We start from the raw sequence: 19223 nt of genomic DNA, 5'->3' as shown, positions 1-19223 counted from the left end.
CCACGACTAAGTGGAATTTCTCCTAGGAATCCAAAGTTGGTTTAACATTAAAAAATCATGTCATGCAATTCACAATATTAAAGGAATTTAAAAACCCACATGATCATCTCAACAGATACAGAAAAAGTATTTGACAAAACTTCGCAAAATTCAACAACTGTTCATGATAAAATCTCTCAGAAAAGTAAAAGTAGAAGGAGATTTCTTCAAACTGTTAAGGACCAACTGTGAAAACCCTGCAACAAGTATCATATTTAATGATGAAACACAGAGTGGTTTCTCTCTAATATTGGAAACAAAGCAAGAATGCCCACTCTCACCCCATCTGTTCAACTGGTCCTAGCCAGTGTAATAAGGCAGGAAAAAGAAATAAAAGGCATCCAGATTGAAAAGGAAAAGTAAAACTGTCTTTATTCACAGATGATATGATTGTATATGTGTAAAATCCTAAGGAATCTGTGAAAAACTACTAGAACTAATAAGTGAGTTTAGCAAGTTGTACAAGATCAATACACAAAAATCAATTGTATTTCTATATATAGCACCAAACATTTAAAAATCAAAGTTAAAACAATATAATTTGCAATAATATAGAAAAAGAAGAAAATTAACAATATATGTAAGATACATATTAGAAAACAAAACATTGCTAAGAGAAATTAAAGAGATTAAATAAGTAGAGAGATATACCACATTTAAAGATTAGAAGACTCAATATTGTTAAGGTGTTCGTTCTCCCCAAATGGATGTGCAGATTCAATGCAATCCCAATCACAGATCCATCGAACTTTTTTGCTGAAACTGACAAAAAAATTTGTATGGAAATGTAAAGGACCTAGAAGAGTCAAAACAATTTTGAAAAAGAAGAAAAAAGGGGCTTAAATATCTGATTTCAAGACTTATTATAAAGGTAGGTTAATCAAAACAGTATGATATTGGCAAAAGGGTAGACACAGAGATCAATGGTACACAAAAGAGATCCAGAAATAGACCTACACATATACGGTCGACTGATTTTTTTTTTCCCTCAGGCAGATTTGCCCTGAGCTAACATCTGTTGCCAATCTTCCTCTTTTTGCTTGAGGAAGATTTGCACTGAGCTAATATCTGTAACAATCTTCTTCTATTTTGGATGTGGGTCACCACCACATCATAGCCACTGCTGAGTGGAGTAGGTCAGCAGCCAGGAACCAAACCTGGGCCACCGAAGTGGAGCATGCTGAGCTTAACACTAGGCTATGGGGCCAGCCCCCCATGGTCTACTGATTTTTGACAAAGTCTCCAAGGTAATTCAATGAGGAAAAGGATATTCTTTTGAACATGCAATGCTGGAACCCTTGGATATTCATAAGGAAAAAATAAATCTCAACCTTACTTTAGGCTGCATACCAATATTAACTCAAAATGGATCACAAACCTAAATATAAAAGTCAGTGTTTGTGGTGACTTCATAGAACCTAACTGCTGCAAATAAGGAGAGTCAAACATATATCTGATACACACACACACATACATGTATATATAGAGAGAGCCCAATAGAAAATGTGCAAAATATCTCAACACACACTTCACAAAAGAAGATATGCAAATGGCCGATAAGCACATGAAGAGTTGCTTGACGTCATTAATTATTAGGAGAAGTGCACATTAAAATCTCAATCAGATACCACCATGCACCCACGAGGATGGCTAAAATTTAAAAAGACTGACGTTATCAAGTATTGGTGAGGATGTGGAGGAACTGGAACTCACACTGAGATAACACCTGTTGACAATCTCCCTCTCTTTAAGGCCAGATGGGCTCATTCAGCGTTCCACTGGTATGGTCAGCAAGCAACTAGTTATATTTGTTTCTTCTTTGGGGCTAGAGGATGCCACATCACATGCAGAAGCCCTGACTAAATTTAGTCAACAAGCCCTTAATGATAGTCAAACAGGAATAGGCTTATTAAATACTAAACGTTGTTAATGAAAAAGACTGTCCTTCAAAATAGAATGAACTTAGATATTCTGTCAGCATCCCAAGGTGGCACATGTACAATTATTCAAACTGGATGCTGTGTTTATACCTGACAGCTCTTCCCATGTGTCATCTCTGCTAATTTTACATGAAAAAGCAGGTGAATTTCTTCAATGAACCCTTGATAATTTTAAACAAGGTGAGCATGAGGAGTCATATGAAGTATGTGTACATTTGTGCAATTGTCTAAAATTAATTGAAAATTATGTAACCTATGAGATGCTTCCTCTGTTAATGTTCATACCTCTATGCTTGCCCAATATATCCAAGTTTTTCCCCAAATGTGGACAACTGGGCAAACAAATGTGATAAAAGCCTAGCACCAAGGGACATGATGGACCCAGGGCAGGCAGCAACCACCCTGGCACTGAGGAACAATATTTTGATCAGCAATGCTTTCCATTGAAAGATTATAGATAAAAAGGGGAAAATGATAAATAAATGACAAGCAATAGGATATATTGGAGTATCTGTGGAAGCTATTTGGTGTGAAACTAATTCAGCCTGAACTTGTTTTTCCAAAAGGGCCTGATGCGGCTGTTGATCATGCATTGTATACCTGCTTTAAGTATTTACTGTGTACCAAAGACAAGAATAATTCCCTTAAAGATAGGGATGTAACTTTCCCTCATTGGCATTTCCTTAAGGATAAGCATCTCTCCCTAGCCTAGAGATTGATTGTTGGCCTGATACACTCACCTTGTGACCACCCACCTTGAGACCATGGACCTGCTGTGCACATGGAATTGTTGTGCTGGCAAAGCAATCTCACGACTATTGTAAAATAGACATTCCAATCCTATGTGATACATGCTCTCTGATGGTATATGACCACTCTGTACACCCCTACTTCTTTGGAGTGCTCCATTCCTTTGTGGAAGGACTCTCCCAGGCTATATGGTCCTCAGAATTGTCTCATAATAAACTAACCCCAATTTTGATTTATAGATTGGTTATGGATTATTTGCATCAACAGTATCATAATGTTTATTCATTAAACAGAACATACATATATTGATTAACTCAACAAATATTTCATGAGAGCCCACTATGGCAAAGGCCCTATGCCAGGCTCTGGAACATTTCTCTAGAAGTGGAACAGTCACAGAAGCTGGACTTTAGTGTTAGGAGGAAACTTAACGCTAATGCAGTTTAAATTCTGCATTTCCTGATGAGCAGATGGCTCAGAGAAGTGCAGTGACCTGGCTGGCCATGGAGCTCAGCAGTGGCCGGGCCACAGCTGTCACTGCAGGTCAGCTCTGGGTGCGTCCAGATATGCCACAGACTCTTCTAGAAAAGGCTTGTGGGTAAAGTTGTTCACGGATACTGTGAAGTGAAAAAAATACTTGAGGTATAATAAGTATATTAAACATATATATTTATATTTATGTATCTGACTGTGGACAGGTCTGGGAGAATACACCCTAGGAAGGTAGCAATGGTTACCTCTGGATCACGGGTTATTTTGTTGATCTGTATTTTCTTAGTTTTTCCACAGTGGATTATTTGTACAATAAATGATAGAAATATAAAGAATGGTTTGATCCTTCACTCTTGAGCCTTCTCATGGCATCCTGTGTCACTTAGGATAAGCCAGGTTGTAAGGTGGTAGCTGCACAGGTGTATTTCTCATTCACGGTACCTTCCAGATGGATCAATGGGAGACCCTGCTCCATAGTCACCCAAGGGTGCAGGGTGGTGGAGGCTCCACTTTCTTGTGGCATCATCTGGAAGGAGTGGCTTCCTCTGTTGCCAGCTGCCCTCCAGGAAAGAGAGAATGGAGCATCATCCTTGGACTCTCCACTGTCCTTGCCCCGAGGCAGCACGCGCGCTTCTGCTCAGATTTCATTGGCCGGAACCAGTCACGTGGCCCCACTTAACTTCAGGGGAGCTGGGAGGTCTGGTCTTCTGTTTGCTCCAGAAGGAAGGGAGAAGGGGCTCTTGGTGCGTAGTGGTGATTCCCCCACGTTTGCTGTTCCCCACTGAGTTACCGTAAGTGAAACATCCTACAGCTGGCTGGGGCTCAGTGCAAGTGAGGTGGGACCTTGATGCCTAACTGACAAACAATAGGGAAATTTACCAGACAATAAACCTAAAGTAGCCTAGAGATATTCATGTTTAGACAGATGCCTTTTAAAGTTCACATTATGAATGTGTAAGTCTCACGCTAAGTGTCAATTTAGCTAAGTTCAGTTTGTTGCTGGTGTTTTAATAATAATGATGGCACCTGGCCTGTTTAGTAAGACACTCCAGCTCTCAGGGTCCTCTTCAAACTCTCCAGGACCCACAGGCACAGCAGTCAATAGGGTGGAGAACCACAGTCCCGTAAGATAGTTCTTTCACGGTAATAACTACGACCATTCCAAGACGCGGTGTGTGAGTGCACAGTCTGTGGTCTCAGGGTGGAAACTTCTCCTCTATTTCATGGAGCATCTCTTTCTTGGTGCCATATGTCACATTCACCCCAGGGTCTCCCTACTGAAAAGGGCTGATGCTTTCATGTAACCCATGAAATCAGGCACAAGCAGGAGGGAATCTGCAGACAGACATGAAACCGAGGCGCTGGAAGGAGCAGCCGGGAGACTGTGCACACTGCCCCACGCTCACAGTCTGCCCAGAACTGGCACTGAGTGCCTTCAGTTCACACTTCTGTGGGATTAATTGAGCTCTGGCTTTTTTATTTCCTTAAAGAAGCTTTGTGAAGCCTTGTGGATAGACTGAACATATTTACTTGCAAAGCTGCCCTTCAATTTATCTCAGTAGTCATCATCATGGCAGACAGAATTGTAGAGAAGTATAGTATTTGGGAGTTTTCTTTTTCATTAGTGTCTCACCTTAAAAGCTCATGAGTATTATATTGTTCAGGTGTTGTGTTTGCACGGATGTGTTAGTGTTTCACCAATTCTGTTCTTAAATTAGTTTTGACTTGTAAGAACCGTGGGCTTCTGAGGTATCTTTCAGGGCCTAGTCAGTCTGGTTCTGGGTCATTAGAATAGATGCTACAGATCCGCTTCTTACACGTGTAGGTTCTGTACCGTGTTTTAAACCCTGTGCTTAATTTCAATTACAGTGAAGTTGCAGAAGTGTGACAAAGACTTGTGAATACTCGGATTAATATAATATACCTATTTTCTTTTTAGATTTCATGGGCTGAGAAAGAAAGCACATTAATCTGATTTTCCATGACGAAATTAATGTTTGCTGTGCTCACTGTTTGCTTGCATCTTCTAATAATGCCTCTGTTTTAGCTAAAGTAGCCATAGTCACATCCCTCTTAATCAGATAAACTGCGTCATCGTGGTTGCAAAGACACATTCCATGAAGGGTATGCATGGTCAATTTCTAAATTGAATAGAAACACTTCAGCAATACAGTCATTTCAGATCACTGAGTTTATTTAATTGAGGGAAAGTTTCTAAACCAAAGTCTTCCACTTGGCTACCAAATTTCTCATTTCCAAAAAATTCCTCTATGTCTCAATTCCATATCAGGTAAGGAGAAGGAAAAAGAAATGGCCTAATCTGTATCAGACATCCAAAAACTTCACGGTTCGTGCTTGCATTGTCGTAGAGGTGCGGTCGTTACCAAAAGGAACTTGCATTAGTCAGTGAGTGGGGGTTTAACTGCTCCAACCCAGGACTCAAGAGACTTCTTCCGTAAACTTCCAGGCCCAATCTCAGGTTTCATCTCTAGCCTCTGTTTTCCCATCTCATCCTTGTGCCCTCTTCCATCCACTACACTACACTCAGAACATTTTTTCCCAAAACACAAATTTGAACATGTCTCTCTCTCCTAATGAAGATCTTCAATGGCTCCCTCTTCTTGTGGATGGAGCCTTGATTCCCCAGCATGGCTGAACTGTGTGTCCTGCAATGACAGAAGTCCACAGGAGGCAGATGGTGGCTGATGGACCCAAGGCAAGGTGGTCCAGCCAAATCGTTGGAGGAGCAGGACCCCTAGACCTCAGGCCCCCTGAGACCAGAGACTCATGGCAGCCCTGCCTTCCCTCTCCAGGCTCTGCACAGCAGCCTCTTTCTCTGTTGGTGGAATGGCGCCCTCACGTGGCAGGGAGCCAGAAGATTCCTCCTCTGGAGCAGCCTGACCTTCCTCCTTAATCCTCCCCTGAAAACTCCCCAGGAAGGACTGGGTCTGAGTCCACCCCTGACCAGTCACTGTGACCAGAAAGGTCGAGTCCTGTGTCAGTTTGGGGGCTCCTGGGGGACCAGGTGGCAGGAGGAAGGGGTTCAGCACAGGGTGCTGTCCCCAGCATGAGAATGTGGTGCGGGCAAACACCATGACCCACTAAGGGGGTCATGAGGTAATTGAGCTGCCTTCTCAGCCAATGTTTGAAATTAAAAGGCTCAAGCTGACTTTGTTGTCTGACCAATGAAGTACTTAAAAAGGAAAATATGTATATTAAACTTATAAAGGCAGTTTAAAATATTGAAACGTATTTCTTTTAACTAAGTTTTCAGTTGAAACCAAATGTCAATCAAAGACCCATTGAAAGTGATTGGTGGCTGTACATTATCAATGAATCATCAAAAAATATAATTAAGAAAACAATTCCGTATGCAATAGCATCAAGAAGAATAAAATACTTAGGAATAAATTTAATTTTAAAAGTCCACGACTTGTACACTGAAAACTATAAAACATTATTGAAAGAATGTTTAAAAGTCCTAAATACATAGAAAGACATCCTGTGTTTATGGATCAGAAGACTCAACGTTGTTAAGATGGCAACATTCCTCCAAACTAAGCAACAGATTCAGTGTAATCGCTATCAAAATCCCACTGGCAGTTTTTGCAGAAATTGACAAACTGACCCCAAAATTCATAAGGAAATGTAAGGACCCAGAATAGCCAAAACTATTTTGAAAAAGAAAAACAAAGTTGGAGGACTCAGGGCCTGAGGTCTACTTAATACAGAGTACAGAAATCAAGACAGCGTGGGACTTGCAAAAGGTTAGACACATAGATCGAAGGAGTGGAATTGAAAATCCAGAATTAAATCCTCACATTTACAGTAAATTGATTTTCAACGAGGGTGTTGAGACAATTTAATGGGGGAAAGAATCATCTTTTTGACCAAAGGTGCTGGGACAACTGGGTATCCACATGCAAAAGAATGAGGGTGGACCCCTACCTCACACCAGTTACAAAAATTAACTCAAAATGGATCAAAGACTTACATGTCAGACCTAAAACTACTAAAGCCTTATAAGAAAACGTAGGAGTAAATCTTTGTGACCTTGGATTAGGCAGTGGTTTCATAGATTTGACACTGAAAGCAAAGGAAAACAGAGAAAAAGTAAACTGGACTTGATAAAAATTAAAAGGTTTATGCTTCAAAGGACACTATTAAAAGAGTGAAATGACAACTCACAGATGGGAGAAGATATTTGTAAATTGTATATCTGATAAGGGACTTGAATCAGAAAATGTAAAGAACTCTTACAGCTCAATAATAAAAATACAGAATCCCATTAAAAAGTGGAAAATATATTTGAATGAAAAAAAAGATGTACAAGTGGTGAATGAGCACATTGTTTGACTTCATTCACCGCTAGGAAAATGCAAATTAAACCCATACACCTATCAGAACAGCTCAAAGTTAAAATAATGACAACACCAAAAGCTGGCAAGGATGCAGAAAACCTGGATCACTTACACATCACTGATGGGAACATATGTAAAATCTGTGAAAGTAAACATGAAACTACCACACGATCCAGTAATCTCACTGCTGGGCACTTATCACAGAGATACAAAAACTTACATTCACACGACACCTGTACACGCACGCTCACAGCAGCTCTATTTGTAACAGCCCCAAACCAGGAACAAGCCAGGTGTTCTTCCACAGATGGATGGTTAAACAACCGTGGTCCATGCACACCATGGAACACTACTCAGTAATTAAGAAGAACACACTACTGAGAGACACAACAACCTGGATAAATCTCCAGAGAATTATGCCGAGTTGAAAAAAAACCAATCCCCAAATGTCACACACTGTATGATTCCACAGAAACAATGTTCTTAAAACGACAAAATGATAGAAATGGAGAGGAGATTAGAGGGACCAGAGGATAAAGAGGGGATGGGGCAGGAGGGACGTGCGTGTGATTATAAAAGGCTCGTGAGGGGTCCTTGTGGGGATGCAAGTGTTCTGTAGCTTGACTGTGGTGGTGGATACACAAATGTACACATGTGATAAAACTCTATAGAACTAAATACATATGCACACCTACACAACAAGTACAAGTAACACTGGGACATCTGAACAGATCTGTGGACTGTGTCCGTGTCCGTACCCTGGTTGTGATGGTGCACTGTGGTTTGTAAGATGTTATTATTGAGGGAAACTGGGCAAAGGGCACATGGGGTTTCTCTGTATTATTTCTTACAATTGCACGGGAATCGACAATGATCTAAAATTAAAAGTTGAGTTTTCTTTAAGAGCTTTGGATCAGGAGGCAGGAGACCTGGGATGTGGCCGTGGCTGTTCCATCAAGTCACTGTGTGATCTGGGCATATCACTTCTCCCTCTGCTTCTTTTTCATTTTTGTTTCCTTATCTGGAAAATAAAGGTTCAAATGTCCCAAGGTGTCCTTCAGTGTGGACAGTCTGGAGTCATGGCTGTGGGGTTGGTGTGGCCTGAGGCCACAGTGAGAGGGTCCTGAGGTGTAGAGAATAGACAGGCCTCCAGGGGCTGCCCTGCCCCCTGGGGTGGGGGGGAGGGTCTCAGGGCCAGGCATGGCACAGGATGTTAGGTACCAGAGACCAGGAGTCCTGGCCTGAGGGATCACTTGCATTGCAGGCCCAGGGCCGATGCTCCATGTCATGACCACACACCTGCCCCCTGTGGGAGGCAGAGCACCTGGCCAGAGGGGGAGCAGCCAGGAGCTGCAGAGTGGAGAGTGAGGAGGAGGATGCTGGGCCCACACAGCTGCCCAGGCTGACGCGGGGACAGTGCTCGGCTGACTAAATCAGCCAGAGTCCAGTTCAGAAAACAGCAGCCACGTTAGGTATCTCACAGGTGGGGTTTAATTCAGGGCACTGGTTACAAACGGTGTGAAAGGGCCGAAGGAATCAAAAGGGGAATGAGAGGGAACCCAGAGATGAGTAACTGCAGGAAGTGGGGACAGCCCTGAGGGCTGGAGGAACACAAGAGGGAGGCGGTGACACCACAGCCCAGGGGGACAATGCCGCTGAAGCTGTTGCAGTGGGACCATGGACACAGGAGCCACTGGAGCCCATGGCTGCCGCAGCCAGAGCCACCCCCAGCAGCAGAGGGAGAGAACACCGGCTTCTCCCCTCCACCTTCCTTCCACTGTCCTGCCAGAGCCCACCTGGGCCAGCGACAGAACCCCGCAGCCAGGAGCCTGGAAGATGACGCAGAGCAGAGGAAGGAGGGGAGGGGCTGTCTCAGAAGTTTTCCTTCCAAACACACGGCCTCCTGTTTACACACATGTGTGCACAGACACTGCACATCAATACTGGCTGGTTACTAAACTCTTGATGTATATTTTTTCTAGATATTTATATCCTTATCTTACCTGACTCCCAGGAGTCATTAGTTTTCTCAGAAGAATTCTCATTATAGAAAAAATAAATTGTAGACATTTAAAAAATGTTTTAGAAAATTCCAAGATGCAAAAAGTGAAAAAAAAATGACTTGGAATACTCCTCCCCAGGGATGTCCAATGTTAATGTTTTGGTGCTGGTGAGCCCTTCCTGACTGCAGTTGTAGATGTGACAGGGTGACAATGGGGTCCTTACCCACTTTGATGATAGAGGGGAAGGGAGGGTGCCCTCAAGCCAAATAAGGGGCAGCAAGAGAGTTTCCAGAAAATTTGGCTGGGTCCCTGGGATGTGGGGAGGTGGGTGCCAGGGCCCAGCTCCAGATTTGTGTCTGGAAATCTCAGAACAGGACAGGTGGCTGGAGGGGCCTCTCCTGCAGAGGGAGGAGACAGTGATGGAGGGCACGCACTGCCTTCCTTGGGCAGCAGGGGCAGCCAGAAGGCACGAGCATCCCCAAGGAGCCTGGGAGGCCTGAAGAGGTAGGGTGACCTCCCCCTGGGGAAGCCAGCCTGGGGTGGACAGCCAGAAGTCCAGAGCTGAGCTGCAAACAGCCAGCAAAGGAGGAGCCGTGTGAAGGACCCACAGGTGGAGTCCCCAACACGAAATGCCATAGTGAGGGAACGACCACCCAGGGCATGACCCCGGCAGAGAGGACTGCAGGGAGACCTGGTGGCCCAGGCTTCTGTCCTTGTCCTCTAACTCCTCTGCCCCCTGGTCCTGGCAGAGGAAGAGGGGTGCAGGGGGAAGAAAGAGAAGCTCTGGAGTGGAAGAAAAGATGAAGTGAGGGAGAGAGAAAGCCCCCAGCTGCCCCTTCCACTGCAGGGGTCCGAGCCCAAGTCCCCTGGGCTGGGAGGGGGACATGTGAATGGGATAAAACATGGCACCTTTGGTTCCAGACTTGACTAGATATTTTAACACCTGAAAACAAAGCCATCCCTGATGTCAGAGCCACATGCACCTACTGAGCAATTGGAACGAGGCCGGTCCGAATAGGGATGAGCTGCTAAGTGTGAAATGCACACAGCATTTCAGACTTAGTATGGAAAAAAAAAAGGAATGCAAAATTCTCAATAATTTTTATATTAATTATATGTTTAAATGGCAATGTTTTACATATATTGGGCTAAATAAAATACATTACTAAATTAATTCTACCTCTTCCATTCTACTTTTTTCTCTTTTTTTGAGGAAGATTAGCTCTGAGCTAACATCTGTGCCCATCTTCCCCAACTCTATATGTGGGACGCCTGCCACAGCTTGGCTTGATAAGCAGTGAGTAGGTCTGCACTGGGGGATCCGAACCAGGGACCCCCAGGCCGCCAAAGCTGAGTGCTCTAACTTAACTGCTATGCCACCAGGCCTGCCCCAACCCATTCTACTTTTTCGACTGTGGCTCCCAGATGTTGACACTCAGGTCTGCACAGCTGTGGCACCTGTTCTCTCCGTGGGACAGCACTGCTGGGAGCAGATAAGCTGAGAACTCACCCAGGAGTGGGCAGGAAGGACTCTGCTTGGGCTTTGAAAGGGCAGGAAAGGGAAGGAGGAAACTTGCTTCCACTTCTCCTACCAGCCCAGCCCCTCCAACAGCCTGAGATGTTCAGGGGGACTTGTGCAAAGCAGTCAGAAAGCAGCTGCATTTGAATTTCCCCCTGTCCCTTTAACTCACTCTTGGGGCTGGTTCTTACCCTGGATGCAGAGGAGGGCCCGCTGTCAGGTGTTCCTAAGTGATGGAGAGTGGGTCCCATGTTGAGTCCCGTCTCCCCCGCTCCCTCCCACCCCAACGGCTCAGCCTGCTGCAGCTCAGGAGGGGGCGTGGTGGGCTCCTCCTCTCTTCTTCAGGCCCCTTCTTGCCAGTGCAGTTTCTGACCCTTCCAGGATGAACCAGGAAAGAGGAAGGAACGGCAGGGGGAGGTTTTTCCAGATGGGACCTGTGGTGTGAGGGGCACTGGCAGAGTTGGGAAGCTGCATCTTCCTCAGACAGGTGTTTCCATGACTTCTGAGGACATTCCCCTCCCATCCCCCAGGTGCTTTGCTGTCCCCTTTGGCCTGCAGACCCTGAAGGAGGGAGCATGTGGCTCTGTTCACCTCGGCTGCTTACCAAGGAGGCCCTGGGCGGCCAGCCTTGCCTCCAGCCCCTCAGTGCTGTCCTCCTCCCACAGGAGCCAAAAGCACCTCAGGACCCCTCCTGTCTGGCCCCCTCTGGTCTGTGGCAAACTTTGCTGGCATCCTTCGCCATGACCCACTTGGGCTCCAGCCAGCCTGTCACTCACTCCGATTTTTCAAGCTTGACTCTGAGAGCAGCCCCTGGGTCCCTCAAACTATGGGGTCACAGGTTAAACTCTTCCAGCAGCTCCTTACAGTCCCGACTGGATACAAGCACATTGTCCCCTCTCCCTCCCCTTGGGGACCAGCCCCTGGCTCCCAAAAGCCCTTCCTCATTTCTCAGCCTTTTATCCCATGTGAGGGAGCTGTGAGGAGTCTTGTAAGGGTTTTCATGCCCTGGGTTTTCATGCCCTGGGTTGAAATTCAGCAGGTGGTTGTCCCAGGACGAAACCACAGTTGCACAGCTGTCCAGGGAAGAGGTTAATGACAGGAAGGGGTGACAATGGTGAGGAGAGCCAGGGTGCAGAGGGCCTGGGGAGCCCACCAGAGCCTCCCCTCTCAGTCCAGCAAAAGCTCCCTAAGTGAGTCCTAAAGCAGCGCGGCCACAGGGCCATCTCCAAGCCCTCTCTGGGGTTCATCCACCTGCAAACGCATATTCAGACCCTGACATCACGGCGCTGCGCTCACTCACGTAAAGATGGTCCCGCTCTGAGCAGGCGCTCTGGTCTCCGTTCCACAGCATCTTCCTCCTGCACAGCTGCGCACCTGCGCCCCAGCATCCTCCACGTCCTCACATGGTCCAGTGAGAACCCGGCTTCTGGGCTCCGGTGGGTCGCACCTGGCCCCTCCCCCTGCTGTTCCCCAGGGGTCCAGCCCCTCCTTTGAAGTGTGGGTGCCTCCACTGACGTTTCCATGGGAACGCCTGCTGCGCACGTGGGAAGGGAAACGGGCTCACACTGCACACGCCCTTCCGTGTAGCGGATTGGAACGTCTTTCCATGTTCCTGTAGGTTCACACTGCAGTTTCCACGGGGCAGATCCCAGAATCCCCGCGGGGCAGGTGCGATGACACCTCTCTAGCTTGGCTTGATGCCCCCGGTTCTGTGGCCGGCGACTAGAAAGCAGTGTGGCACCTGAGAGGGAACCAGCCTCCCCTCCCGGGCAGGGACAAACCTTAGCTGCCTCGCTCCTCCCACAGGCCTGGCCTGACCCAGGGCTGCAGGCCCCTCAGGCCTGCTGGTCACCTCCGCCAGCGCCATTGCTCCAGCCTTCCCTCTGCTCTGCCGTCCTGGCTCCACCCAGTCTGTGCAACCAGGGCCCAGGAAGGTTTAGGATGGAGCACAGAATTACCTGAGAATTAAACCTGTGATAATAATTTTGTGTGTAAATTTGCACATATTTCACATCCTATGTGTCTTGTCAAGCTGAAGAGAATTTGGCCTAGTAGAGTCAAAATTTGATTATTTTAAAATGTGTCATTAATTAAGATTTGTGATTTTAAGTTAAAGTGTCCTAGATTGATTAACATACTTGAAAGAACTTAAAACACAGAGTATTTCTAAATCGAATTCACTATATTTATGATTTATTTAAATAATCAGGAAGGTTTATATAAATCAAATAATTGGAATAGTTAGAAGGAAAAGAAAAATTGGTACATTTATAAATACATTTTAAATGCTTAAGGGAATTTAATTATCAAGAAATAAAGGCATCTTTAAAATAATTGTTGAAATATGAAAGATAAAATATGTAAAATTTAAAAATGTGTTGGCTGAAATTAATGCTTCAGTAACACTAGGTTTTGAGTTTGTGAGTTTGGTGGGTTGGGTGTTAAACTGTAAAGTGGAGGAAGCTCTGCCTGACGGGTCCTGCACCAACCCCTCCCTCAGGGAGGACGACAGGGGCCATGGAGGAGGCCTCCTGGGGGCTGGAGAGGGACCTGAGTGACGCCAAAGCCCAAGCCCTGTGGGCAGAGAAACGGACTAAAAAGCATGGAAAGAAGAAGGGGCCGTGGTCATAACAGATGAAGTCTAGTCCAGGTAAGACCTGATTTCTCTCTCTGAGCCACAGTTTGTATGATTGCTCTGAATTTGCATTATCCAGCCAGTAATTTCAAAATCCATCATGTATCCTATTATTTAATCAATCTGCTCTTCAGTTGTTTGTAAGGTTTGGTGGCCTAGACTGGGAAAAGGGGGGGATTTGCTGTGAAACTGTGAAGCCTCAGCTTCCAGGCCCTTCCATGGCCCTGGTAATGGGCTCACAAAGTTGTTTTCTGTAAATTTTGCAAACTGTGAGTGTATAAATAATTCTAAATTTGAATTACTGAGACCCAGAGGCAACTTCGCTGATTTGGGGCAGAATCTAGCACTGTGGTTAAGACCATGGGCTCTGGAGCCCAGCAGAACAGGTACAAATCCCAACTTTCCAGCTGTATGACTTCAGGCGAGTGACTCCATCTTTCTGTGCCCCTGTTTCCTGTCCTTACAGTGGGCGTTCCAGCAGACTTCCTGATAGAGCTGGTGTGGGCTCGTCTCCATCAGCTTCAGTGCCGTGACTGCTGCCCAGGACACTTGGTGGCTCTTAGTGGACGTGGTGGGTTTACAGCTGGAATCAAGGGTGGAGACTCTCCCCTGTGTGAGTCAGCTCAGGCTGCCGTAACAACACCACCGACTGGGGGCTTCACAGCAGACATTCATTTCTCACAGTTCTGGAGGCTGGGACGTCCAGGATCGAGGTGCCGGCAGATTCTGTCCCTGGCTTGCAGACGGCTGCCTTGTCCCTCTGTCCTTACATGGTGGAGAGAGGGAGCTGTGGTCTCTCTTTTTTTCTCCTAAGGACACTAAACCCATCCTGGGGCCCCACTCTCATGACCTCATCTAAACCTAGTCACCTCCCAAGGCCCCCTCCAGCTACCATCACAGTGGGGTGAGGGCTTCCCCCTGGGAACCTGGGGGAACACAGTTCAGCCCATAGCACCTCGGCAGCTGCAGGCTCCATGGAGGATGAGTGTGGGGGGAGGGCACATGGCAGGGGGAGACCATGCTGAGCAAAGTCCTGGAGGACAGACAGCAGGAGCACATCCAGGACACAACAGGCCAGGATATGGGGCCACATGAGGGCTTCCTTCCATCAGGAGATAGTCCTCTCACTGCACGCTGCTGCCTTTTCTCCCACTGCGGGCAAAGTGGTGTCTCAGATGAGTGTCTCACTCTGTGCCTGAGATTCCTGTGGACTGGAAGTCTCACGGAGGAGCTTGTGGGAGGGGCAGGATTTGGGGGTGGGGAGGAAGGGGCCATCATGGACCAGGACACGGGGAAGGCCCAGGGGCAGGAATGCAGGCTGGGTGGATGCATAGAGCAGGGAGAGGTGGGGAGGATTCTGGGTGATAGCTAGTGCCTGAGATGCTCCTTTATTAGCTGCTCATGTGAGATGTGCTCGAGACAGGTAAGACTCAGTGAATCCCTAAGGACCCCAAGGGGGGGGACCACGAGTGCACCTGCTTCACAAGTGAGCTGACTGAAGCTTGGGGAGTGAAGTGACTTGCCTCAGCTTCCAGGTGACAGAAGTGGACTTGAACTCATGCTCTGTGACCCAGTTCCCAGCAGACCTCACAGCGCCCACCAAGGGCCCATTCCTTAGACCCCTCTGTCCTCGCCCCACAGCCACCACGTCCTTCACTCCAGGCACCAGGAGTTAGAGTGGGCCTTCTCACGTCCACTCCATCCTGTGCTGTTGGAGCCTGCAGAGCTGCTGGGGCAGGGCCCAGCTCTCCCCCAGTCTGTCCGTCAGTCCCGCTGTGGGCTCACTGGACTCCAGACCTGCCAGTTGGCCTTGGACAGAGGATGAGAGGCACCCAGTGACCAGCAGCCCAGCCCAGCAGGGGCCGGTGTGACCAGTCCAATTCTGGCTGCAGAGTGATAGAAACAAAGGGTAAATTCCACGGTCTCTCACCAGCCTACAAACCCTGGAACATGTTGGCAGCCCCACCACTGTGTGTGCACAGCGGCCTGTGTCCCTCCAGCTCCCAGCACACTGGGGGCTGTGAGGACAAGGGCCTCTGCACCTTGGGCTTTGCAGTGTATCTATAAGATGATGGGGTCATCCGTGATTGTCTTGAAGGCCTAGGGCCTGACTCCATGCTGCCATCACAGCTCCATCTCCTCACTTCCCTCTAATGGATGGAGGTAAATTCTAAAGGAGGCAGTCCAGCAGGAGGCCAGTCATGCAGTGGTCAAGGGCTGCTCTGAGCCAGGCCCCACACACATCCCGGTCAACTCTTATGATGGCAGCACCACCCCCACTTTACAGATGAGGGAATCAGCCTCAGGAATGAGGTAATGGCTCCACTTGTCCTCATCACCATGCTGGTGACTGTAACCACTGCCCAAGGCTTTGGACACCCAGGATGGTGACCTGGAGGACGAGCAGGCTCTGCATTCTGGGACAGACCTGGGACAAATCAGGCTCCCCACTTTCTTGGTGTGTGAGCTTAGGGAAGTCACTTGGCCTCTCTGAGCATCACTTTCTTTGTGAATAAGGATGGTTGTGAAGATCAGAGGTCATGGCTAAAAAGCCCTTGGCACTTAATATATGGCCAATAAATCACCACTGCCACCCTCTGACTCTCAGAAGGGACCTGGGACGTGACTCTAGTCACCAACAGGAGACCTGGCAGACAGCTCCATGCACCAACGACCTTGCCTAGAAGTCATGGGCTGCAAGGGACAGCCCCCAACAGCACCCAGCACACCGGGGAGTGTTCTCTGGCCCTGGGACAGGCTGCCAGGGCCTCACCCTCCCAGGGGCTCCCTTCCTCCTGGGTGCAGAGCCCCCTGTGGCCCAGGGCTCAGGACATTGGTCCCAGCACCTTGGCCTCACCGTGATCAGCACTTCGACCTTCTCCTCAGGCCCTCAGGTCATTAGTGACCACAGCAGAGGGGACAGTCCCCTCTCCTCCAGCTTCCCCTGGTCTGGTTCAGTGAGTCACTGACTCTGACCTCCCCCACTGCCAGGCTGTCCCGTGACTGCCCTCAGCCTCTCTGACTCCAAGTCACAGGTGGGTGTCCTGCCTGGGACAGCACCCAGCCTCTCCAGGGCTGGGTGGCCCCCGGGGAACCTGTCCCCCAGTACACTCCAGGAGACTTGGGGCTTGTGGGGCTTTGTATAAACAGCACATCAGAGACACACAGAGAGACGCAGAGGGACCCACAGCGGCTCTAAGCTCCTTGGCCTTGTGGAGCTGGGGCCCCTGAAATGCACGGAATCATGCAGTGTGAACAGTGAGTCACTTCTGAGTGCAGGAAACAGAATCCCCAACCAAAGTGGCTCAAACTATAAGGAATCTAGTGCCGGATCTCATGTACTGAAAAGACCAGAGGCATGCTGTCTCCAGGGTGGATTAATTCCATAGGTCAATTCCAGTCAGGTCCTCTGTCAGCCTCTCTGTTATTTCTATGGCTTTTCCTCATCATCTCAGGGAGGCTGCCGCAGCTCCAAGCATCATATCTTCACACCGTAATATGCAAGGACATGAAAAAGCCGCAGTGCAGAGCACCCCTCTGTGGTGTGAGACCTAAAACTAAAACCCAAAGTCATGTGCCGCCTTGACGTCTGCTGAGACGGGAGGACTGACTGGTCTGACTGCACCTTACCCTCCCCACTCTGCCCGTGGATGAAGCCTCTGCCCAACCAGCCTCATATCAAGGGACCAGGCGCGGCTCCTATTTATCCCTGAGTGCCAGGTGTCCGCTCCTTGCTGGCGCAGGGGATCATTCAGACAGGCCAATCCAGCCTCTTCTGCGGACCTCCCCTGACCCCTGGTTGCTGGGAAGCCTGCCTCCCACGGCCCCTGCCGCTCACCTCCTCCTGGTGCACTTGCCACACACAGGTTGCCCCTACAGCTCCAGCTGCCTGTCCCCTGTCCCCGGGGCAAGCCCCTGTGTGGCCCTGCCTGGCAGCTGGCCCTGGTTGGAGCTGTAAGTGACAAGGAGCCTGCCTTTCATCTGAGGGTCTTTGTATTGTGTGCCCACCAGAGGAACCTTTAGATCTCATGGAACAATTGGTGTTGTGACAGGATGGCATGGCCGTGACCTCTTGTTCTTGGATGGCCTCATGGGGGTACTGCTCTTGGTTTGTTAATTGGTCCAGATTTTGGAGAGGGGCTTGGCACAAGCTAGTGTGTTGGCCCTGTGGCCCACTGCTATGTCTGCCAGTGGTCACCACACTCTCCTGAACCAAATTTCCTCAGTGAGGGGGCATTCAAAATGAGTGGTGCTAATTGTCCCAACTCTGGGGGCTGCATGCCAGCTCAGTGCCACTTTAGAGAACTGTTTCAGTGTCATTTGTCTTTATTATTATTTGGGGCAGAACACTGGTGTGTCTCGGGTGACCCCTGTGGAAGAAGGCGTTGGTTGGCCTCCCCTGTGGGAGAGAAATGGCACCCCGGTCTCATGTGGATGTGGCTCGGGTTGGGGTAGCGGCCCATCTGTCTCTTTGCTGCTCACACCTGGCTGCTGTCGCCTCACACTTGCTGCCCCCAGGTCCTCAGGGGTGTTGTGAGTTACACCCTCCCCAACCTCAACACCCGCAGAAGTTACCCAGCTGCTTAAATACTGCAAGGCCCCTGCCAGTGTGCTTGGGCCTGAGTGAGGGCCCCGCATGTCCACGTGCAAAGGGCCTGAGACCTCAGACAGGGGTCGCTGTGCCATCCCAGGAGAGGCTGCTTTCTCTCCTCAGAGCAAACCTGGATCCCTGGGAGGAGAGGCCCCTGCCCCTCCTTTTCCTGTAACCTCCTAGAAGACCTGCACCATCAGTTCTCAGAGACAGAAACTAAACCAGGGCTCTAGGCTGCTGGAAGCCTTCCTTCCAAAAAGAACCAAAGAAAGTTGGATATCAGGGGGAGGAGTTAAAAAAATATATATATATGTGTGTGTGTGTGTATACATACACACACATATATAATTATATGTTTATATATACATATATGTATAATTAAATTGGAACAAAAGTCCATAATCCAACTTAATTGAAAGTCTAAACTTTTCTTTAAAAATTATGTAACAAAAAAATTAAAGGAGAGCTGATCGGCTCCTGCCCAGACAGCGTAGATTCTAAGTTAACTTTAACGGCTACTAAATGCACCAATGGACAAAATTTCATGGACTTACTTAATACTGGGGATCAAATTATAGTTACACCTGGGGACCCCGCTACAGTTAAACATGGTACTTCTGTAATCTTAGGAAGTAACGAATCATAAGATTGGGAAAAGATAGGTGTGCCTCCCTTTAACTGTAGGCTTGGATAAGCTCCCATAGGTACAGTCCCCTTGCCCTAAAATATCCCACAGATGCCCTGACACAATGAGTGATAAGTTAAAATAAACTGAAGACTTGGGCACTTACTAATTGGTTTGACAAAAGGGGACCCCACAGACTGCCAGTTATAATAGTTACCATGATCCTACGTACATTATAACAAGGCCTTTTCAAGGATTAAAACTCATT

The sequence above is a fragment of the Equus quagga genome, chromosome 5 (genome assembly GCF_021613505.1).
Source record: "Equus quagga isolate Etosha38 chromosome 5, UCLA_HA_Equagga_1.0, whole genome shotgun sequence".
NCBI classification, from domain to species: Eukaryota; Metazoa; Chordata; class Mammalia; order Perissodactyla; family Equidae; genus Equus; species Equus quagga.
Note: the sequence above shows the minus strand (reverse complement) of the source record.